The sequence below is a fragment of the Mesoplodon bidens genome (assembly GCF_964165515.1).
Source record: "Mesoplodon bidens genome assembly, chromosome: 4".
NCBI lineage: Eukaryota > Metazoa > Chordata > Mammalia > Artiodactyla > Ziphiidae > Mesoplodon > Mesoplodon bidens.
The window spans coordinates 8606138-8630057 of record NC_138160.1 but is presented as its reverse complement, the minus strand read 5'-3'; the positions used below and the strand labels follow the sequence as shown (position 1 = coordinate 8630057).

The 23920-nt window shown below is 44.2% G+C and overlaps 1 protein-coding gene and 1 long non-coding RNA gene across 3 annotated transcripts in view; one reads left to right on the top strand and one right to left on the bottom strand.

Moving 5' to 3' along the window:
- Positions 1–6657: 6657 nt before the first annotated feature.
- Positions 6658–10820, bottom strand: LOC308616611. Its single transcript, XR_014015731.1, has 3 exons — positions 10502–10820; positions 7143–8100; positions 6658–7062 (listed from the first exon to the last, which is right to left on the bottom strand). It is a non-coding gene; the product is annotated as an uncharacterized lncRNA (long non-coding RNA).
- A 242-nt stretch (positions 10821–11062) lies between these two features.
- Positions 11063–23920, top strand: part of SEMA5A (semaphorin 5A) — a 493904-nt gene continuing 481046 nt past the window's right edge. For both annotated transcript variants that reach the window (XM_081231009.1, XM_081231008.1), the window contains exon 1: positions 11063–11466. The gene's annotated coding sequence lies outside the window, so the exon portion shown is untranslated. The remainder of the gene's footprint in view (positions 11467–23920) is intronic.

Below are 23920 nucleotides of genomic sequence, written 5' to 3'. Positions count from 1 at the left end.
GCTTTAATCCGCTGCCTCCGAGGCTGCACAGAGAGATTTCCCTGTCTCTTCTCTGCTCTCACAGCTCCCGGGTCTCAGCCTTGCACCTGGCCCCGCCTCTGCGCGTAGGTCGCCGGAGGGCGTCCGTTCTTTGCTCAGACAGGACGTGTTTAAAGGAGCCGCTGATTCGGGGGCTCTGGCTCACTCAGGCCGAGGGGAGGGAGGGGCACGCAGTGCGGGGTGGGCCTGCGTCGGCAGAGACCGGCGTTACGTTGTACTAGCCCGAGGCGCTCCGTGCGCTTTCCCGGGGAAGCCGTCCTTGGGTCCCGAGACTCAGGCAGTGGCGGGCTGCACAGGCTCCCCGGAAGTGGGGGTGGACAGTGACCTGTGCTCGCACACAGGTGTTGTGCCGGCGGCAGCAGCAGCCCCAGCGTCCCACGCCCGTCTCCAGGGTCCGCGCCTTTAAGCTGCAGCTCGCGCCCGTCTCTGGAGCTCCTTTAAGCAGCGCTCTTAATGCCCTCTCCTCGCGCACCAGGAAACAAAAGGGAAGAAAATGTCTCTTGCCTCTTCAGCAGCTCCAGACTTTTTCCCGGACTCCCTCCGGGCTAGCCGTGGTGCACTAACCCCTTCAGGCTCTCTTCCTGCCGCCAGCCCCAGTCCTCTCCCTGCGCTCTGACTGAAACCCGATACCCGAGCCTCAGCTTCCAGCCCTGCCCGCCCCGGCGGCCGAGCAGACAAGCCTCTCGGGCTGGTGTGTGCCTGAGGGCACCGATCCTCTGTGCCGGAATCTCTCCGCTTTGCCCTCCGCACCCCTGTTGCTGTGCTCTCCTCCGCTACTCCGAAGCTTTCCCCCCCCGCCACCCGCAGTCTCCGCCCATGAAGGGGCTTCTAGTGTGTGGAAACCTTTCGTCCTTCACGGCTCCCTCCCACTGGTGCAGGTCCCGTCCCTATCCTTTTGTCTCTGTTTATTCTTTTTTCTTTTGCCCTACCCAGGTATGTGGGGAGTTTCTTGCCTTTTGGGGGGTCTGAGGTCTTCTGTCAGCGTTCAGTAGGTGTTCTGTAGCAGTTGTTCCACGTGTAGATGAATTTCTGATGTATCTGTGGGGAGGAAGGTGATCTCCGCGTCTTACTCTTCCGCCATCTTCCTCCGTCCCCTTTCTTTGCTTTTGTGTGCTTTTCTTGACTCTCTTAGAGCTTGAGACTCTTCCTTCTTCTGACCCGATGTGACTCCTTCAGTTGACCTGTCTTCTCCTTCACCTCCCTGAGACCCTCCGCTGGCCAGCGAGGGCCTCCGTCTCCGCCGACCCAAGTCCGCGCCACCGACCCCAGCCGACGACCTGAAGTTATTTCTATGACTGGCTTGAGGGAAGTATCTGATGTAATGTTTTTGCATCGGGATAGTCAATTGTCTTAGACCCAATTTGAGCGCCACTTCTCCCCAGTGAGCCCCTTTTTCGCATGTTAAAGCTGGCGTACGTGGGCGTCTGTCTATGGGCCCTCTGCGCCATTGTTTTCTCTGTCTCTCTCTGTGCCAATACATAAATGTCATAATTGCTATAGCTTTATGAACAGTACTGATATCTAATGACTCCTGTCTATCTTGTTCATTTTCTACAGCAATTACTTAACCACTCCTAAATATTTGCTCTTGCCTTGCTTATACATTTTAGGATCTACCTACGTTCCATAGAGCCAGTCGAGATCTTGACTGGACCTACATTGTATTTAAGGATTAATTTGCAGAAGATGGACATTTCGAAATGAATATGTCATGTTCAGGATATTATACACTGAATCATTCCACCCTTAAAAGTGAGATAGGATTGATTTATTTAGATCATCTTTAGGATCTTAAAATTTAGTTTTATAAGTTTTCCACAAAGGTTCAACATATCTTTTGCCAACATTATTCCTACGTAACAATTGGTGTTTTTTTTGGTTACTGTTATCTTTTCTAAATTATATTTTCTGCTATTTGCTGCTGGCTTATGGGAACACAATTGATTTGCATGTTGAGATTCTATCTAGAAACCTTGCAGAACTTTCTCTTTATTCTAATTATTTATCTGTAGATGTTCTTAAGTGGTTTTACTGGAGACACTTATACAGTCTGCAATTTAAAGTTTGTTTCTTCCTTTTCAACCATTGTTTCTGTGTTGAATAAAGGTGTTGATATGTGCATACTGGCGTTGATCTTCTCTTTCAAGTAAATATCTCCAACTTCTCACAATTAAACGTCAAGTTTGTTTGTGTGTGTGTGTGTGTGTGTGTGTATACTCTATTAGATTAGGTAAATTTCTTTCTACTACTAGTCTATTTTTTTTGGAATTTTATTTTATTTATTTTTTTATAGAGCAGATTCTTATTCGTCATCCATTTTATACACATCAGGGTATACGTATCAATCCCAATTGACCAATTCATCCCTCCACCACCACCCCCACCTCTTTCCCTGCTTGGTGTCCATACGTTTGTTCTCTACATCTGTGTCTCTACTTCTGCCCTGCAAACAGGTTCATCTGTACCATTATCTAGGTTCCACATATATGCGTTAATATACGATATTTGTTTTTCTCTTTCTGACTTACTTCACTCTGTATGACAGTCTCTAGATCCATCCACGTCTCTACAAATGACCCAATTTTGTTCTTTTTTATGGCTGAGTAATATTCCATTGTACCACATCTTCTTTATCCATTCGCCTGTCAATGGGCATTTAGGTTGTTTCCATGACCTGGCTATTGTAAACAGTGCTGCAAGGAACATTGGGGTGCGTGTGTCTTTTGAAATTATGGTTTTCTCTGGGTATATGCCCAGTAGTGGGATTGCTGGATGATATGGTAGTTCTATTTTTAGTTTTTTAAGGAACCTCCACACTGTTCTCCATAGTGGCTGTATCTATTTACATTCCCACCAACAGTGCAAGAGGGTTCCCTTTTCTCCACACCCTCTCCAGCATTTGTTGTTTGTAGATTTTCTGATGATGCCCATTCTAACTGGTGTCAGGTGATACCTCATTGTGGTTTTGATTTGCATTTCTCTAACAATAAGTGATGTTGAGCAGCTTTTCATGTGCTTATTGGCCATCTGTATGTCTTCTTTGGAGAAATGTCTATTTAGGTCTTCTGCCCATTTTTGGATTGGGTTGTTTGTTTTTTTTTTAATATTGAGCTGCATGAACTGTTTATATATTTTGGAGATTAATCCTTTGTCAGTTGCTTCCTTTGCAAATATTTTCTCCCATTCTGAGGGTTGTCTTTTTGTCTTGTTTGTAGTTTCCTTTGCTGTGCAAAAGTTTGTAAGTTTCATTAGGTCCCATTTGTTTATTTTTGTTTTTATTTCCATTACTCTAGGAGGTGGATCAGAAAAAGATCTTGCTGTGATTTATGTCAAAGTGTGTTCTTCCTATGTTTCCCTCTAAGAGTTTTATAGTGTCCGATCTTACATTTAGGTCTATACTACTAGTCTAACAGCTAAGAGGTTTTTTAAAATGATAAATATATGTTGAATTTTATCAAAGCATATTTTGTAGTTTCTCAAATGATCATACGGTTTTTCTTTTTTATTCTGTTGATGAGGTGCTTTATATTGGTATATTTTCTAATGATAAAACATCCTTGAATTTTGAGGAGTTTGGTCTATGGTTTTTGTATTCATTGGAATAACTTTCATAGAATAGGGATTAATTGTGCCTTGAATATTTGTTAGAATCTTCCTAGAAAACCATGCAGGCCTGTTTGCCTGTTCTTCTTTTTACTGATTCAGTTTCTTTAATGGTTATAAGTGTTTTTGGATTTTCATTTCTTCTTTAGTTAGTTTTCTAAAGCTGATTTTTTTCTAGTGAGTTACATATCTTTTCAGAGGTCTATTTTATTAATCTTTTATGATTTTTTAAAAACAGCTTTGGTATTGTCCATTCTCTCTATTGTATCTTTATAGCTTATTTCATTAAAATGTGATAGTAACTACATTATTTTCCTTGCTCTGTTCTTTCTCTGGGTTTTGAATTAGACATTTAGCTTGTTTATTGCAGTCCTTCTTAGAGTTCTCATCCCCCCCCAAAAAACCATTTTTTTCTATTTCTTTAGATTTTTATCTATATGAGATGTTGGATGTTCACTAAACTTACTGTGACAATCTTTTTATGATGTAAGTCAAATCATTATGCTGTACACCTTAAACGTATACAGTGCTGCATGTCAATTATATCTCAATAAAGCTGGAAGAAAAAAATTCACTGCTTCCTTCCTAATATAAGTACTTAAGGCTAAATTTCTCTGTAAAGATGACTTTACCTATATTACATAAGTTTTACATGTTGTATTTTTATGCAACATATGAATTTTTCTGATTTCCATTATGTCTTCTTTGTCACATGTGTTATTAGAAATATGGCTTACAACTGACAAATGTGAAGTTTTCTAAATTCTTTTTTAAATTATTAATTTGTAACCTAATCATGGTACTAACTATTCAAAATTTATTGAGACTTGCTTTGCAGCCCCAGACTTGATTAATTTTTCTAAATCTTGCACGAGCATTTGATATATCCATTAGAATAACCTTGCTAATTGCTTTTCTCTGGATATCTAAATTCATACAATTTTTTTTTCCTGTGGATCCATAAATTAGTGAGAGAAATATGCTCCATCAATGATTGAGGATTTGTGAATTTTCCTTACAATACTGTAGATTTTTACTTTTTATATTTTGAAACTCTTTTGTTAGTTGTATACATATTTGTATTTCCTAATGAACCAAATCATTTTTAGATAGTAAATATTTTTACTGAAAAAGATTTTAATCTAAATATCTGTGTTTCTGATATTAGTATTTGTAAACTAGCTTTATTCTGACTGATGTTTGTCTGGTGTATTTTTCCCTTTGTGTTATTGTGCTTTCTGATATAACTAGATTTTATATATTTACTTAATTTCCTCTAGTTTTTCTTTCTACAATTTTTTTCTTTACAGTTGTCTTCATTCCCTTTCCAGCCTTCTACTGGATTGATCAAGTTGTCTTTATTTCATCTTCTTTCCTCTCTACTGTTTTAGAAGATTGTATCTGCGGCTGTTCTTTTGCAATTACGATTACTATCCTTAATATTTTAACAACTATGTATGAGTTAACTTCTAAAGTTAAATATTTCTGCTTTTTCCTGGACTCTTACTCTCTTCCCCCATTTTCTTGTTAGTCACTACTTATCCTTCCAATGTCAGCTCAAATGCCACCTTCTCAATGATGCCTGTTCTGACTCCCCAGACTAAAGCAGACACTCCAAAACTTGCCTTTCATAGCACTTCCCAGGGCTTATGCTGACATACTTGTGAGATCAGTCATTGATTCCCACCTCCCCAAGGTAATTCTGAAAGGGCAGGCATTGGTTGTGCTGCTCTCCCTTCTACTCAACCTGCATCCAAGTGCCGGGCACATGCCAGGCAACAAGCTATACTGCAAGCAGAAAAGCAGTGTGGGAGGGAGGGATGGAGAGAAGGAGGGCTGCATGGGTGGTAATGCTGAGAGATGAACCTGCAGGGATGCTGGATCTGGAAGAGTCTTACGTGTTCTGTCAGTTAGAAATCCCATTCTTCTGCAAAAAGCAGAATAGAGACAATGATGGATAAAACAGAAGGGAAAGTCATTTCTTTTTCATGTTATGAAGTCTGCAGGTAGCAATCCCGGGCTGATAAGGAGCCTCCTTAAAGTCACTAGGGATTCAGGCCTTTTTTTTTTTTTTTTTTTTCTTCCCAGCTTTACTATCCCTAGCTCATGGCTTATATCCTAAGGTTAACTTACAAGTCCAAGATGGTGGCTGGAATTTCAACTATCACTACCAAGTTCCAGGCAGGAATCTGGAAGGGGGAGGGAAGGGCAAGAAAGAGTACACCCAGGTAGGTGTTGCCCCCCTTTATGAAGCCTTCCTTGGAATCCCAGGGACTTACATCTTATTTGTCATGGCTAAGTTCCATGGTCAAACCTAGGTGCAAGACAAAAAATTTATTTTCAAAGCCAGGAAGATAGATTGCAGTTTAAATATAATCAGGGGGTCTGTGTTATTAAGGGTGATGGGGGCAGGGGTTGCTGTTTGCAGATGATCACTGTGGTGTAGTGATATAGACTAGGGGTGACGGGGAGACAGGTAAGAGGAGGGGTTGGTATTCTGGGTGAGAGAAGTTGACATTCTGCATTAAGGCAACACTAACAGGAATGGAAAGGAGGGTCTGAAATGAGATCTGACAGACGGTGCGACAGGATCCTTAACAGTTCATCTTCCTGCTGATTTGCTTCAGAAGACACTTTGCCTACTGGTGTAATTTCACTTAGTAGATATCCTTTTCATTGAACTAAAGATAAGTATGAGTTGATCTCCCTCATAAATGATGGAATAAACTAAAACAGACTAATTTGTGTTTCTAAATCTATGTAGGATAAGCATTATTTTTTAAAATATATTCCCAAAGGTACTTATTTCCCCACCAAAGCTCTATTTCCAAAGACAGAGGGATATAGAGGACATTGATTAATAAGTATCAAACATATATATATATTTTAAAGTACAGTCTTTCTTTGCTTATAGATACTCAAGATATATACAAGGCTCAATGTCAGAAAATTACACTCAGGAGTGTTTTATCTCCATGCTGCAAACCATTTACATTTCCTCTAGGTATTCCCGCAATCTTTTAAACTTAGCATTTTCCCCCACCCCACACCCATACAATGGTTATAAAAAGGCGACTTGAGGTATTTTGAGCATACCGATTTTATTTTAAGGAAAGTGGGTTGCTAGAAAATATATCTAGACATTTAACCATAAACACAAGGAAAAATACTTCAGATTTCTAGAATACTTTGGTCTTCTGGATACATAGCTGAGGTAAAACACATCTTTTATTAATAGACCCTTACTGAAAGTGAGATTAATTACTAAGCTTTTCTAAGTAAAAAATAAGTGAGCATTTCTTGTTGAATATATGCTCTGATTGTTGTATCCTTGAGTTCTTGCTGAGGTCCGCAGTAGACAGATTTCAAGCAGGCTGTTCCCTTGAACGTGGCTGTGAGGTCTGGGAAGGTGGTTTTCACCTGTGAAGTTAGATCAAGAGAGCTCACTGGTGAGCAGAGCTCACTTGGATGGGGCGAGGGCCAGGTTACTCTGTACTAACCTGCATGGAACAACCAGCAGTGGCAAAGCATGTTCGCCTGACCAGACGTGGGAAGCTTGAAGCAGGCCCTGGATGGACGTGGGTGGAAACTGAGACTTCAGAGAAGGGGACATGATGGAATGTCCAGTGCACAGACTGGCAGAGCGCTGGTGCCCACGTGGTTGACCTGGTCCTTCCATTTAAGGCCCAGAAAATTGCACTTTGTCCCATGCCATGCTCATTCTCAGATGTGCCATAACTATTCTTTCTATTCTGTCCTAGTTTCTGGGCTGCTTTTTTTTGAATAAAACTGGTCTGCTTACCTCTGCCAGGGGAGTGGGCTGATACACTAAAAGGGGAGTGAGCGTTTCTTGGGTTAAAAAAAACCTAAAGAGTTTCTGGGGAAGCTCAAGGGATGTGAGTAGGAGCTGATGACTCACTGAACTCTCCTTTCTCAGCGATTCTTCATCTGTAAAAATTCTAGGGAGCATCCCAATGTCACCTGCAACCTTAATCATGGGTCTTCCAAATACTTAAAATTGGTGAACAAAAAGCAGCATTGAGCAATTTTAGTGATGCTCAAACAGATATCTTTTTATCAATGTTTGGCCATTTTAAGAAAAAAAAACTGATGGAGTTGATCAGATGATCCAGCAGTTGTTTCAATTCTTAAATGCCATGGATCTAAAAGAAGGAAAATAGGGGTGAAAAGAGAACATATGTTGATGGTGATTGTAACGTGTTCCCACCTCATTGGTAGGAAAATCCAGTTATGATGTAAATGTCTAGAGTCACAACTTCTGGGCTGAAGTTTTTCATGATATTAATATAATCTCATCACATTGTAAGGATCACAAACAACAAGGTTTCCCTTTAAGGTCACTTGTGACCCACAGCAGCATCATGATCTCTTCTGGGTGATGTTCTCTGCAGCCCCCTCCTGGCTTCTCTCCTCTAAGTTGGCAGTTTAACCATGTGGCTGGAATTCAAGCACAAGGGAGGGAAGTAAAGACAAGACAAAATCAATTACTTATTTCAGAGACATAAGAGATCCTTCATAGTTTCACCCAGAAACTGAGGTGAATCAGGAAATGGATGGCGTTTTTCAAATCACATGAATCAGCGCCCCAGAATTCATCATTTCCACCACATGTTTAGTTGGATTTCTCATTCTTTTACATTAACTGCATGGCTTACCTAACACAGTTTAGGGAAAGCTATGATTTCATTTTTAAAGGAAGAGAACTAAACAGTTTTGTTTTGAAATGATCACCTCCAGTCTTGGCTGCGATGTGTAGCAGCCTAATGCCAGAATTTCTTCAGTGAGTAGTTCTAAGGAAAAATCCCAGAAATTGCATGTGGAAAAAGGAAACACCTGTGGATTCTTTTAAATAATTTTTGTTGTAGGGAGCCTACTTCTGTGTTGGGCCCTAGGTGAGTATTTCACTTATGTCACTTTCTTTTTCCTTTAATGTTTACAGAGGACCTATGTAACATCAGGTTTGTTTAAGCTCCTGATGAAGAAACTATACCTCAGAAAAGTTCAGGAACTTTCTCCAGGTCACAAGGCAAAATCATGACTTCAGTTTAGTTCCATTTTGCTTTAAAACTAAGGATGCACCCTAAATTATTATTTGGTTTCTCCCATTCCTCATTTTTATTATTAATGTATTTGTAATTCATTATCACTAAAAATACATATTTTAATAATGCTTTGGTGTAGTCTGTAAAGTACCTGTAAAATCGACCCCCCCCCCAAACATACACATAAAGTTACATAACTTATTGAGTTAAATGATACTAGCCCTCCTGGGTTATGGAGTAGATAGCTACTTCCTTCCCACTGCTTAGCTCTCTATATGCAGAGAATTTTTTTTTTTTTAACGCCTTTAACTGTAGTGTTGAGGGGCAAAGTACAAGGAGTAGTTAAACACATTTGGGCTCTAGTTTCTTTCTCCCTTTGCCCTGGCGTCTGGAGGATACAAGGTCGGCATATCCACCCAAGGGTTGCAAGGTCAGGTGTAAGACAGTGTCCTCCCTCCCCTCCCCACCTCCCCAGGGACAGAGCAGCCGGGCTAGACCTTGGCCAGCCTCCTCCTCCCGGGGGAGCGCTCCTGGGCCTCCGTGCCACGTAGACAGGAGAATCGGAATGTCGGGAATGGAGCTAGTGCCCCACGTGTCAAGCACAGAAGGAGGCGTGTTAAGCTTTCCATTAAGGCCCCAGGAGCCCGGCAGCTGCCAGGCACCAGGCTGAGCGCTCCCAGCACAACCCAAGGAAGAATGCACCTCCGAGACCCGCCCAGCTACTGACATTTCCTCCGGACATCTTAAAGGAAATCCGAGTGAGGCCTTGAGTACCCACAGCAGCTCCATCACCAGCGCTACAGAGAGACTGGAGTTCTGAGGCTGGGCTGAGCTTCCATGGAAACCTGCGGAACTACTTTCATTTAATTCTTTTATTAAAAAAAATATTTCTAGAAAATAAAGACAAATCAATGTCAATTTGTTTTTCGATTGTTTTTCTCTTGGATCTGCGTGGCTACAGCGGGAGCCATGACACCTTGCAGCCAGAGATGGGTTCTTTGTCTTGTAGCTGAACTCAAGGGCACAGTCTTGGGCACGCTGGGCCACTCCCACTATCGGGAATCTCAAGACCCGGCCACTGGCCCTGAAGCGGCTGTGTGAATGTGGGCCGTAGAGCTTTCCATTGTCACTGCGGTAAGAGGGTCGTGGTGGGGACGTTCATGAGTTTCCTTACGCAAGGGAAACTTGAAAGCCACCCTTTGAGGCCGAGATGGAGAAAAAAGGGCCCAGAGAGACTGTTCCCCACCCCCATCCAGAAGGAAAGGGTCAGGCGCGACCCTACAGCTTTCCCTACCGAAGTTTTGCAACAGAGTTTCAACAAATTTTGCAACAAATTCCAGGAGTCTTGAAAGGTACTCTGCTTTCCAATTACGAATCTTTTCACCTGAGTACTCGCTCGATAAAGGCGAAAGATTCGGCAAAAGGGCAGCAAGTATCAATAACATTTGCCCCATAATTGGACGAGATGACTTCGTCCACCTGCGGGCCCCTCTCTTAACGCTCATTGTGGCCATCTGGGGACCCCCTGACCTGCCTCCCTGGTTCGCCGCATCTGTTCGTTTCTCTAACTCAACTCTGCTGAAACTGACCCGATCTAGCCGGGAGGCGCACCCCCAAATCGCTCCTCCAAGAACCCGCAGCAACTCCCTCGGTCTTTAAGAAGTTTCCAGCTCAGAGCGCGCAGGAGGATGTCGCACAGAAAGAACAAAATCACAGAGTCGGAGTCGGGAGGACCCCGCGGCCCCTGCCCCCGCTCTCATCACACGGCCGGATTCAGCCGGGGGACGTGCACGTACCTGGAGCTGAGGCCGGCGGAGTGGACGCGCCACATCTCGGGTCTCCGCCCGCGCTGCCTCCGGCCCTTTATGCCGCCCCTCCACTCTCCCCCGGCCCCCTCCCCCCGCAGCAGCCACGTCGGAGCTGCGGGACCGGGGGCGGAGGAGCTACAGAAAGTCTCTGCAAGGCGGGGGAGAGGGCGTCCCTGAAAGTCCACGCTCGGGCGCAGTCGCACTGGGCAGGCAGCAGTGGAGCCCCTGGAGTCCAGGGGGACGCCGGGGGAGCGGAGGGGGTCCGGTCCCGGGAAGGGGAGGTGTCAGGGGAGGGGCCCAGGGAGGTCAGGCACCGGGTGGGGCGCTCGGGTTTCAGCCGGGCTGGGAGGAGGAGGAGGAGGAGGAGGAGGAGGAGGAGGCGCGGCGGCGGGGGCGGGGCCTGGGCGGGGCCGGGGGCGGGGCGAGGCGGTCCCGCGCTCCCGGCCCGTGCTCCCTTCGCAGCTCTACTCGCCGGGAAGGCGGCGCTGGCGGCGGCTGCTCTCCCTGTGTCCGCTCCCGCGCGCCGCACTCCCGCCGCGGGTGGGCTCCGCAGCCCCCGGCCGCTCGCGGTCCCTCCCCGGCGGCGGCCCCCACCGTCCACTTCTCTCGGCTGGGGCGGCCCGGCCCTTGTGGCCCATCCGAGGGGCTCCCCTCTCCCATTCGGGCTCCTCTGCGGAGCTGGCTGGAGCACCCGAATTTGCCTCCTCGCCCGACGACCCCGTTGGGCGCGAACCTGCTCAACCCCGGTCCGGCCGTGCGCCCGGGGACGGTGCGCCTGGCGCTCGAGCCGGCGCCCCAGCCCGGAGCGCAGCGAGTTGGGGTTGGCTCTGGGCAAGTGGCGGGGGGCGGCGGCTGCTGCCTCGACTTCCCTCGCCGGGCGCTGAAGAAGACCCTCAGAGCCGCTCCGGGTCCCCGGCGCTGGATACTGGCACGAGGAGTGCGCCTCCCACCTGGTGAGCGACCCCCCGCCCCGTCCCCGTGTGGCCGTAGCCGCAGCCCCGACCGAGCCCCGTTGGGGCCAGGGCCCGGGGGCGGCAGTGGCCGGCGGGTGGGTCGAGTCGATCTTGGGCCGGGTCGATCTGCAGGCACTGGGCGGGGGGCAGCCCGGGTGCAGGGTCAGGGCTACCGTCAGTGCAGGGGCGCGCACAGTTGAGCTAGTACACGGGTTGGAAGTTTGTGTCTCTGCCTTTGCAGAGGTCTGAGTGTGCAGAGGTTAAGGAGCGGAAGCGACCCGGTGGGCGTCCGGGCGGTGGGAGAGAGGGCACCCCTACCCAACACCTCCATAAGGTGCGCAGTGGAGGTCTTTGCACGCAGCCGGCGCGTGTCCAGGCTCGCATCGTCGGGAGCTACAGGCAGGGGTCCCAGTGGCCGACACTTCGCAGTCCGGTAATCGCCGCCTGGGGCAAGGTTTTTCTGGGCGAGTTACTGGGGCTTTGCGGCGCTCGCGAGAACCCGGGAGGCGGTGGGACTTGGGCTCAACTCCACCGAGCGCTTTGGTTAATGAGGGAGACTGAGGCTGGCGGTCGCCCTGAACGCCGTGGCCAGGGATGCAGGTGCCTGGGGAACCACTTGCTCCATGTTCTGTAGCCAGGCCAGTCCCTTTCCGCGGGCGTCTCTACGCCGCTCCATGATTTCGCATCCCCTGGCTCAGGATTTCGGGGCCGGAGGTAGATCTGGGCGCCGGAGGGAAGACGTGCGATGGAGCCGCCGCCGAGGAGTGATCTCCCCGGGATCGCTCCCCGCGGCGCTTGGTGCCCGGCCTAGCGCAGGCAGATCCCGATTCCCCGGGATTTGGCGGGAAGCGCGTTCACCTCCTCGCCCTTTCCTTGCTTTGTACCTGGATGCGGCTGTTCAGAGTTGGGATTTAACTTTCCTGCGCTTGCGGCGTCCCCGGGATCCCCGGCAGGGGGCGCTGAGAGCGAGCGCAGGAAGAGGGCGAGAGGATGCTAGGAGCACTCGGTGCTGGGTGAGTGGGTGGAGGTCCGAGTCAGCAAAGCGAGACCAGGCGGATCTTGCAGTGATTTCACAGAGGTGGAGGGTGGTGGAGGAGTTGGTCTGTTGACCTGAGGGAGCTGTCAGCCTTGTTAGAAGAAGGGAGAGGAAAGGTGGTTTCCAAACTCAAGGCCCTTAAGTAGAAAGACTCCTTTCAGAGACAAACGTATCCTTGTAAACGGTTCCTGTTTGTGCATCTGTCTTCCTCCCTGTGACCGCTGTATTTACTCAGAAAGAAATTGAAATTGAGTGAAGATCAGGTGAGTTATGTTTAATATTGACATTAAGTTCTCAGGTGCACATTAGTTAAAATGCCAGGAGTTACAAATAATTGTCGCATCTTTTTTTTAAATTGAGGTTTATGTTGAATCTCGTATTTAAGCAAAACAATTGTATGTCACAGTTAGCTTATCCAGAAGAGTTCTGTCACGATGGCCACCTTTGGAAACGACAGATATGTTATTAATTATAGAGTTAGTCTTTCCTAAGGAGACACAGAAAGACAAAAACAGACTTTACCAGGGAAGATTTTTAACACCTAATTAGGATTGCTAAATTAATTGCTAGTTAATGCCACTTTCATTATTGAAGAGAGGGTAAAATTTATCATACACTAGTTTGAGTGACCAATTCACACTTTCAGTTCAAGCAGATAATACCTTAACTTGTGTATCATTTAAATAACTATTCCTGTCTATGTCTACGTTTACTGCAGAGGAAACAGGGATTTTGTACCCCCAAAGATTTTTTGCCATGCTTGTCTTAAATGAAAAAGCAGTCTGAAATGTAACTGCTTGGGCCCCTTGAAGCAGATTTCTTTTTTCTTGAGTTTCTTTCTTGCAGAAACTTTGCCACGAAATAGCAGCTCATCCACAGGGCTGCACGGGTCACACTCATCATTTGCACACTCATGGAATTGTGGGGGTGATGAACTGGTACCTGCTTTTACATGCTTTTAGCCTTGTATGTACTTCCTTAATAGGGAGAAGGTGGATGATGCTAATCATTTTATGCCTTTTACAAACTACACTAACTTATTTGGTTGTTTTAATGGCAAACAGCTGTGAGATTCCTGCTGTGAGCAAAGACTTTGGTCTCCTGGGTGGTAAAGCTTGTCTTTGTCCAAAAGAAGTTTCTGAGATGTTCAAAACTTGGTAAAAATAAACCTGTGCTCTTCACTGCTGTCTCCTTTTAAAATGATTTCTTCTCCATGTCTGGATAGAATGAAACATAGAAACATATAGCGCAGCGGCTGTTAAAAGACGTCGGCCAGTGGGGCATGATGAATTACACATGTTCTAAACTTTTGCTTAAGTTTTAGCGTTTTTAGACCTTCTGAATCCCCATTCACAGCTTTGCAGTGAGAAATCTTGCTTCACTTTAGATTCTTGATCGGAGATGTTAAAAAGCAGCAAACTTTTCTCTGTGTTGTATGCTAATTGCTCAAAATAACAGATGCCAGTTCCTTGGGAACTGTCTCATATGCCCCTGATAGTAGAGAAAGCTGCTTAGCTGAATCATTACATAATTTTTATTAACTTCGTGATTATTTTGAATGATTCCAAATGTCTGTTTTTGTTGTTATAAAGTCATTGAAATTAAGGCTTTGCTTCTGATATGCATACGGGAAAGTGGCGGAGGGGGGAACAGACCTTCATTAAAGGTCCAGCCAAAGGTCTAAAGACATTCCATTATGTAAACAAGTGATCAGTAACTCTAGAGTTAACTAAGGTTAGGAACTAATCCGTAACAAGAAATTTGGATCACAGAATCGTCCAGTTTGTGAGACAGAACAAGTCAATTAGTTTATAATATGTCAGAGTCAAGGATTCCGTTTTTGGAGTAGTCTATGCACAGGTGTTTGAGAAAAGTCCCACATCCTGCAGTAAATCCCCCATAATTCTTGATTCTAAAATCATACCATATTTGTGTTTAAAAATGCTCCTGACATTGTTGCTACAGGTACGCAAATTGCTTAGAGTATAATTATAACACAAAAGTGACACGTTTTTATGTTTAGAGTTAAATAAAAATTTTTTTTAAATGTAGCTTTTGCCCTGGAGCAAATTGAGTTACACCGACGTGCAAAGTGTGTGCGTGGAACCTGGTACATTTCTGCCCACACGCGTCTATTTGCATATTTATACAGAGAAAGTGAACGATTTTCTTGAGTCCTAAGATGAGTACCCATAAGCACTTTAAGCTGTTTATACTATCTTTGTGTACTGTTGTTGATAACGTAGACATTTTCACATATGTCTCTGGCAACCTTTTAAAATTGAGATACAGAAGTTTTGTTGAAAATTACTGGCTTTTATCACTCTGCTTGCTGCCTTGTAGAAACGATCAGCTGTAGATAGGGGGCAATCTGCTGTCTCTAATTCCTGCACAAATTGGTGGCATCTTAAAGATAAATTCAACAGGTGAGGAGTCGCTAGTTCATTGGGAAGCAGTTTGAAGAAGCAGCTTTTGTTGTGCTTGATAAAGATATCACTGATTTCTTTGATGAATTTATCGGGTACTGGTTGTCTTAGATATGTATAGAATCAATTTCTAATGGCAAGAAAAGAGGAAAAAATTAAAGTAAGCTGGAATATACGTAGACACACTTGTTTTGATTCAGAATTTATGCCAAACAGAACAAAGCAAACGAAAACTTGATCCAAGGTCCAGTATAACAAGTAACTTATTATAACATACTGGTATTGACACAATTAATCTTTGCCATCTAAAGGTTCTAGAGCTAGGGAAACTTGGCTCTGAATTTCACAGAGTGTTCTGAAGCCACTTCAAAGACAAGTTATATAGTTCCCTGGGGTGTGACATTTAAAATAGGATGAACCCAATGGTGGGCTCAAGAAAACAGAAAATTTTCTCAAAGGAATTGCTGTTGTCTTTTTTTCTTTACCTTCTTTTATTGTCCAAGGTTAATGGTTGTTTGACAAGAGCAAAGTTGAGCACTTGACTTCTCTTTCCTAAGTTTTAAAATATATTAGCTTAGTCCTGTTGCATTTGGAAAAAAGTAAATCGTTCCATTCTTTACTCTTTTTTTCCCTACATGTACTAGAATTGGCTTCCTGATTAATATTGAAAAACACTATATTTTAAAAGAGAGTAAAGTTTTAGAGGGTGAATTTCTTTTATTTCTGGAAGGCCATGAACTCACTAATCTTTATCTTCCCATCTGTCATTCATTACTTGTCACCATCTCTCTGGGGAATCAGCTACACTAGGATTCACGTAGAATGATGAGGAGGTACACATTGGAACAATTTTATTTTATGTTGCATTTTTATGTCCATTTGAGAGTAGATTACATTACTGCAATAGGTAATTCAATTATAGATATGTATGATAAATAACCAGGAGACTGATGCTATCAGAAGGCAACTCTACTGGAGAAATAATACTGTATTTGCTGAGATGTGAAATTAAATAAGTTCTAGGCAAGTGACAGTCAGGATTGAGCAAGGACAAATTGTTCACAGGAAATGGAGCCGCTTTCAATCAGTTCAAATTCACCCAACATTTGGCAACGATATATGATATGCCTATGCAAAGGAAAACAGAGTCAAAAAAAAAAAAAAGCAGTAAGAAAAATTCTGCTAAGCCATTTCCTGTACGTTGTCTGCAGAAACATAAGATGGTTAGTGCCTGCTGTAACTTCCCGGAAGAGATCCGTTTCTCACCAAATGACCCCAATACAATTCCATACAAAGAACTTCCCTTTCTGTAAAAGAAGCTGGAGATATGACACATCTTGGGGAGGGCTTCCAAACCTGTGCTCAGTCAGCCACCAAGGATGCAGCTGCCCCGCGGCCAGGACTACTCAAGCACTCAGTGCCAGGCCAGCGTCCCCAACAGAGGCCAGGGACATTTATGGCTGGACATCCTGCAGCCAAATGGGCTTTAGCATCACACCCTGCTTCTGTGATTCCTTTTACAGGGCTGAGATTTAGATCTGCTGTAAAGCTTTACCGCTTGTAAAGCTGAGAACATTGTTTGTAACTGGTAGCCTAAAGCAAAAATAATTGCTCTGGATGTTAACCGTCCTTTCTTTGTTCAACAGACATTGCTCTTAAGCCATGGTTCATGCCAGTTGAGGTACATGTGGGAACTGAGTAAGAATTTGCTTCTGAGACGCCTGTCAAGTCAATTCCTGCCTGTTCTAGCTGTGGACTTGACGTTGGGAAAGTTAGTGCTAGGAAAGCTGGGTAGGATAAATTATCAGAAACCCAGGCTTTAATAGAGTACTTGCCTAATTGGGCAGGGCAGTTGGGAGAGGCCTCGGCCTCCAATGAAGCACTTGATGGCCAGGGAGAGGTCCCCACAGGACAGGCCCACCTACTGTGCTGGGGCGATGTCAGCGGTGGTTAGACAGGTTGCAGGCCAGCTGGAGAGGGGTGGTGAGCCAGCAGCAGTTGACCATGGCGTAACTGTCCCCGTGTGACTGAGGGGTGTCCGATAGAGGTCCTGGGAGGGCCCTGCACAGAGGATGCGGGTGGAGCATGTGGATGGACTTGGAGATGGCCAGGCAGCAGTGGTGGGTCAGGATGCCAGGCCTGCATTGCCCCTGGGAGCCCTCACCTTAGAAGCAGGTCCTCCAGAAGATAGGAGGGGAGGAGGAGCCAGGAAGTGGGGAAGGACTTCCCTACCAGAGTGATGAGGATGTTGGGTTGCTCCAACCCAACACGCTGTATTTCTTAAAGACTTTCACCAACACAGAATGGAAACTTAGCAGCCACATGAGGCTGCCACTGGTGAGTCTTCCATGTCTAAAACAATGCCTGGCACACAGGCTGCCCTGGATTCACACGTGTGGTGAGTGAATGAATCGGTAGATGCCTTTATGTGGTATATAAATAGTACAGACTGCGATATAGTGTCCTGGATAAAGGCTGCGACCTTACTAAGACTTTGGGGGCCAACCGTGGAAGCTGAACACTATTTAGGTGGAGAAAGGTGTTTCAAATACCCCCAAACTGATTTATTTGCACAGTCTTGAGATAAAGATGGCTGTGCACTTCACATATCCTAATACAGGGCTATTTGCACCGTTGCGAATGCTTGTTCCATGAATTGATGACCTTGCTGGACTTGGAGATTAGCATGAAACACTTTATGTGTATTCAAATAGTTTATTAAAACATAAAAAAGTGAAATTCAGGGATGTTGTTTACTTATTGAGACCAGCTCCCCTCCCCTCACCCACCCATAGGCACAGAAATTCCAGGGAATGTATTGTATCCTCATGATGTATTTTCACACATTACAGAGACTTTTAGAAATTCTAGAATACTTTAGAACTAGGGAAGCCTTTCTTATTTTATTTCTGCGATGAGGCCCATAAGCCTTGTCACTTAGTTGGATTTATAGATTTAATAAGCTGAAACAGATGAGTGGATAAATAAAATGTGGTCTAGCCGTACAATGGACTACTATTCAGCAATCAGATGAATGAACTCTTGATAGAGGCTTCAGTAAGCGTGAACTTGGAAACATTATGCTTTAGTGAAAGAAGCCAGTCACAAAAGACTGCATGTCGTATGATTCCATTTATAGGAAATGTCTAGAAGAGGTAAACCTGTGAAGGCGGAAGGCAGATGCACAGTTGCCTGAGGCTGGGACTGCAGGTTGGAAGGCACTGCAAATGGGCAGGTGGGACTTTTCAGGACAATGGAAATGTTTTAACACTGCATTGTGCGGATAGTCACACAGCTCTGTACATTTACTAAGAATCATCGAATTGTACACTTACAGTGTGTGAATGTTACGTCATGTAACCTATACCTCAGTAAAGTTGTTGACGAAAAAAGAAATCTGGGACATAATCTCTAAAGTTAGAGTACGTGAAACCCCCATGGCCTAAACAAATCCTGCTGTGTTTCCTGGGAATTGTGTCTGTGTTTCCAGGATTTTCACAAAGCCTAGTGCCTTGGCCACCAGATGCCAAGACGAGCAGCATCTCTTTGATCCTGCGGCACTTCCTGGGAAATGTATCAGAGCTGTGATCTCTGTCATGAAAGCAAGCAAACCCAGGTTGTTTCCAGATGAGACCACGGAACCGAATCAAATCCATTAAACTCATTGGCCCACCTAGCTACTCAATGTTGGCTACACCCCGATTCCCAGTCGTTTGTTAGAGGATACTTCTCTTCTGCCAGTTTTATTGGTACATGGACATCGCTCCGGGAGGGGGGTTGGAAATCTTTGAAAACATAGTCTCATGATCTCATTAGAGCTGCAGGGTCTGGGACTCCCAGAGCATGGCTCTGCTCGCCAAGGGATGCTGCTTTCCTGGGATGGACCAAAGTGCACGACACCTGCTTCTGTATCCTTGTTCACTTAGCAGAGCTTTTGCTTCCCCTGGTGAGGTTACTTCTAACAGCCAGAGCCAGTGGCAGAATGCAGATTTTTGAATGCCCAGAGCCTGAATGGTTAAAGTGGAGAGTGCCTTTTTTTTTTTTTCCCCATTAGAAGAAGAGCCATAGGATCACTTCTGGCTCTTTCCATTTTTCTTTGACGTGTTTTTGAAGTTTAAAGCACAAGCTGAGATTAGGTTATGGGTAGAGATACATATGAATTGCCTATAATTTCACTCTCTTGCCCTTCCCTCCTCTGTTTCAACTCCCTCCCCCATGTGAAAGGGACTTGCCAGGCTTTGTCCAGCAGTGGCATCTCCAGTACCTGGCACTTTGCTCTGGGGATTCAGAGCTGCTGCTGGATGCTGTGATATCATAGGTATCATCGACGGACATGTTCTTTGGCTCAGTCTTGTTCCTGGGCTGCTTCATGTTGGCTCGTATAGGTCAGTCCTCATCTAGGTCAGTTACAAGAGTGACAGGAATGCGATGGCTATTTAATTTCACCCCGGCGTTTGTTTCACATCTGATGGTGCTCTCGAGCTGGGAGAACCATGCATCGGCTTATCAGTTGAGAGAAGCACTTGTGAGAAGACAGTGGGAACCTCTCCATCCCTCAGCCTTGCATCCTGATGGAAGAGATCGGAAGCCTTGGAGCTATGCTTCTCAAGGCCCTTCCTCTTCTCCACCTTGAACTCTCACTTCCCTGGCCCCTGGTCACAAAGCTGGTGCCAGGAAGGTGAGGATACCTGAACCCAGATGCTTCAGTTGACAATATTTCCCACTCTACCTGTCTATCCGCACTTTCCTTAAAATGCACATCTGAAACAAGTGTAAATGCCCCTCGTGAATGGAAATTGTGATGTAGTCGGGGGTGGGGCTGGGTGAGGGTGGATATGGGAGGTCCGGGAGCTCTGCACCTCCAGGCAGGGCACATTGGCTGTCAAGGCTTCCCAAGCAGACTCCTAAGTCAGGCCTGGAGCCAGATTTACTCCCTCTCTGCCGGCCGTGATGGAATTCCTAACTTCTATCGCCAGCTTGTGAAAGGAAATCATTCAGAAAACTGCAAGCTGGTGAGTAAGGATTGCAAAGATTCATTCACTTGAAAGCTGATGCCTGAAACTTTTATTTAAGTTCGAACAATTTCCCCAGGCCCACCTGCTGGGTTTCCATCTCCTTGTGGTTCATCTTGGTGCAGAGGGAAGTCCGTGGTGGTAAAGGGCTCACAGTGGGGATCTCGGTGGACAGCTCCCAGAGATGGTACTGGCAGAAGGGCCTTCTGGATGTCCCACACCTCACTCATCTCTGACCCAGGAATCTGTGCAGTAAGGTCCACTTCTTTTGAACTCTGTGGAGTAAATACCAGTGCTTGGACGTTAGTTGCTAAAGCTGTAAACCCCAGTTAGACCGTAGAGGGGAATAGTCAGTCTTCATAGTGGTTAGACACCTTGTCAACTCAAATAAGTTGAAGACACTTTTAAGAAGAGTGTCTGTCAATGAATTAATTGTTTATGGAGGGAGCCTCAAGGAAATCAATGCTTTGAACTTGGACCATGGCTAGAGGAGAGACTGACTTGCCCAACATGGGGAGGAGAATACAGAGAGTAACATACCTTACGTTTTTTGTTTAGGAAGAATAGTACTTCCCAAGGCCTACATAGTATTTAAAAGGGACTTTTTGTTTTTTTCTCATATAATGAAAATAATAACAGAAGATCAAACACTTCAGATTCAAACCCACTTTAGAAGTATATTTGATGTATTTGTTTGGCTTTGTGAATGGGAGTAGTACCAGCTTTGGAGTGAGTTTGGGAAACAGAAGACCAGATAAACATTCTTTGTTTCATCTTTGGGACCCTGAGTTCTTTGATAATCTTTCAGAAAAATCTCAGTTTTTCTTCTGGTGGCCAATTACTTTGCTCTTTTCTGTCAAGAGGGAAAAGAATATCATGGCCTCTTACCTAGTAAGTATGGATTAGAGGAGAAACTCAGTCAGGTGCAGATCTTGTTTCATACTTCTCCAGAGTGTCACCAGATCTTTGTCCTCTATCAGAAGGCCCAGCTCCATTGGTGCATTGGTTTGGAGTCAACATGAAGAAGGGACAGAGAAAGGAAAAGAGTGCCCTGAATGCCGGAAATCCTCCTGCGCTCCAGAGAACGCTGGTTCTGCTTAGTCATTTTTTTTCCTTTTAATAAATTCTATACTGACTTTTTCTTTCCTTCTCCCGCAACCCAGACAGTGATCCTTTTTTTGCAAAAGCAATCACAGCTCTTATCCTTCCTGTCATCAGCGAGCTTGTGATCTGCAGAAGAGCCACAAAACACCACGTCACACAATTGCGTGGGAGCACAGCCCCAGTGGACTGGGACACTGGCCAACCTGCCCCCTGGAGTGGGTGCCATGGAGGTTGTGACCCACAAAGCGAGGCTACGCATTCACCCCTGGATGATCTGTAATCTGGAGTCTCTTTCATTACTGGTGGTAGTGCGTGAACGTTGATGCAGGTTTTGGATTTGCCGCTAAGTGCCTTTCAATGGGCTTTTAATTTTTCGTTTTTAAATTAAAAGTGTATGTTTGACAGAAGAACTGGCTTCGGGGCCCAGATTTCCTGCCTGGAGGTTGTTGGAGATGGGGCTAAGTGGGAAGAATAAAAATTGTGATCAGAGGCTTGGCAAAAATCATCATTAAGAGGCCCGGGCAAAGGGCACAATTAGTTCATGGCTCAGATCGGAGACTGATGTGGGAGACCCGCAGGGCCAAGTGCCCTTTGTGGGTTCTTCCTTAATTGCACCTTTGAGTGAACACCCAGTTTAATTAAGCCTGTGGGGGTAGACTTACAAAGTCAAAAGCATGTTAGGGAAGGCTGCTTGCTTGAAAGAGTATGGGAACCCTCGTGTTTATCGCTGTTACTCTTCAGGTGAGTGCCACCCTGTCTTTTTATTTTATTTAAAATTTATTTTATATTGGGGTATAAGAGGGAAGGGATGTGGGAACAGATGTATATGTATGACTGATTCACATTGTTATAAAGCAGAAACTAATAAAAAAATTTAAAAAAAATTTAAAAATATTATAATGATGAATATATGCCACTATGCATTTGTCCAAACCCATAAAATGTACAACACCAAGAGTGAATTCTAAGGTAAACTATGGACTTTGGGTGATTATGATGTGTCAGTGTAAGTCCATCCTTGGTAAAAACAAAAAAATGTACCATTCTGGTGAATGATGTTGATAACGGGGGAGGCTATGCATGTGTGGGGTATATTTCTGTGTCTCCCTCTCAATTTTGCTGTAAATTTAAAACTGCTCTAAAAAAATAGTCTTTTAAAAAGTTAATTTGCTGAACTTGATAAAAGTTAACTACTGGAAAATGTATAACAACTATAATTGATGATACCTTTGAAATACTTATTTGCCTTAAAGTCAAGAATAAATAAAGAATGCCTACTAAAAATTTTTTTTTAAATTTTATATTGGAGTATAGTTGATTAACAATGTGGTGTTAGTTTCAGGTGTACAGCAAAGTGATTCAGTTATACATATACATGTATTTTTCAAATTATTTTCTCATTTAGGTTATTAGAGACTATTGAGCAGGATTCCCTGTGCTATGCAGTGGGTCCTTGTTTGTTATCCATTTTAAATATAGTAGTGTGTACACGTTAATCCCAAACTCCGAATTCATCCTTCCCTGCCCCCCACCTTTCGACTTTGGTAACCATAAGTTTGTTTTCTAAGTTGGTGAGTCAGTTTCTGTTTTGCAAATAAGTTCATTTGTATCATTTTTTTTTAGATTCTGCATATAAGTGATATCATATGATATTTGTCTTTCTCTGTCTGACTTACTTCACTTAGTATGAAAATCTCCAGGTCCATCCAGGTTGCTGCAGATGGCATTATTTCATCCTTTTTAATGGCTGAGTAATATTCTATTATTTGTTTTGTTTGTTACAAGGTATTTATTTATTTATTTATTTTGAATTTTTGAATTTTATTTTCTTTATTTTTTTATACGGCACGTTCTCATTAGTTATCCATTTTATACACATCAGTGTATACATGTCAATCCCAATCTCTCAATTCATCACACCACCACCACCACCCTGCCGCTTTCCCCCCTTGGTGTCTGTACATTTGTTCTCTACATCTGTGTCTCTATTTCTGCCCTGCAAACAGGTTCATCTGTACCATTTTTCTAGGTTCCACATATATGCGTTAATGTACAATATTTATTTTTCTCTTTCTGTCTTACTTCACTCTGTATGACAGTCTCTAGATCCATCCATGTCTCAATGATGACCCAGTTTTGTTCCTTTTTATGGCTGAGTAGTATTCCATTGTATATATGTAGCACATCTTCTTTATCCATTTGTCTGTTGATGGGCATTTAGGTTGCTTCCATGACCTGGCTATTGTAAATAGTGCTGCAATGAACATTGGAGTGCATGTGTCTTTTTGAATTATGGTTTTCTCGGGGTATATGCCCAGTAGTGGGATTACTGGATCATATGGTAATTCCATTTTTAGTTTTCTAAGGAACCTCCATACTGTTCTCCATAGTGGCTGTATCCATTTACATTCCCACCAATAGTGCAAGAGGGTTCCTTTTCTCCACACCCTCTCCAGCATTTGTTGTTTGTAGGTTTTCTGATGATGCCCATTCTAACTGGCGTGAGCTGATACCTCATTGTAGTTTTGATTTTCATTATTAATAATTAGTGATGTTGAACAGCTTTTCATGTGCTTCTTTGCCATCTTTATGTCTTCTTTGGAGAAATGTCTATTTAGCGCTTCTGCCCATTTTTGGATTGGGTTGTTTGTTTTTTTACTATTGAGCTGCATGAACTGTTTATATATTTTGGAGATTAATCCTTTGTCCATTGATTCATTTGCAAATATTTTCTCCCATTCTGAGTGTTTTCTTTTCGTCTTGTTTATGGTTTCCTTTGCTGTGCAAAAGCTTTTAAGTTTCATTAGGTCCCATTTGTTTATTTTTGTTTTTATTTCTGTTACTCTAGGAGGTGGGTTAAAAAAGATCTTGCTGCA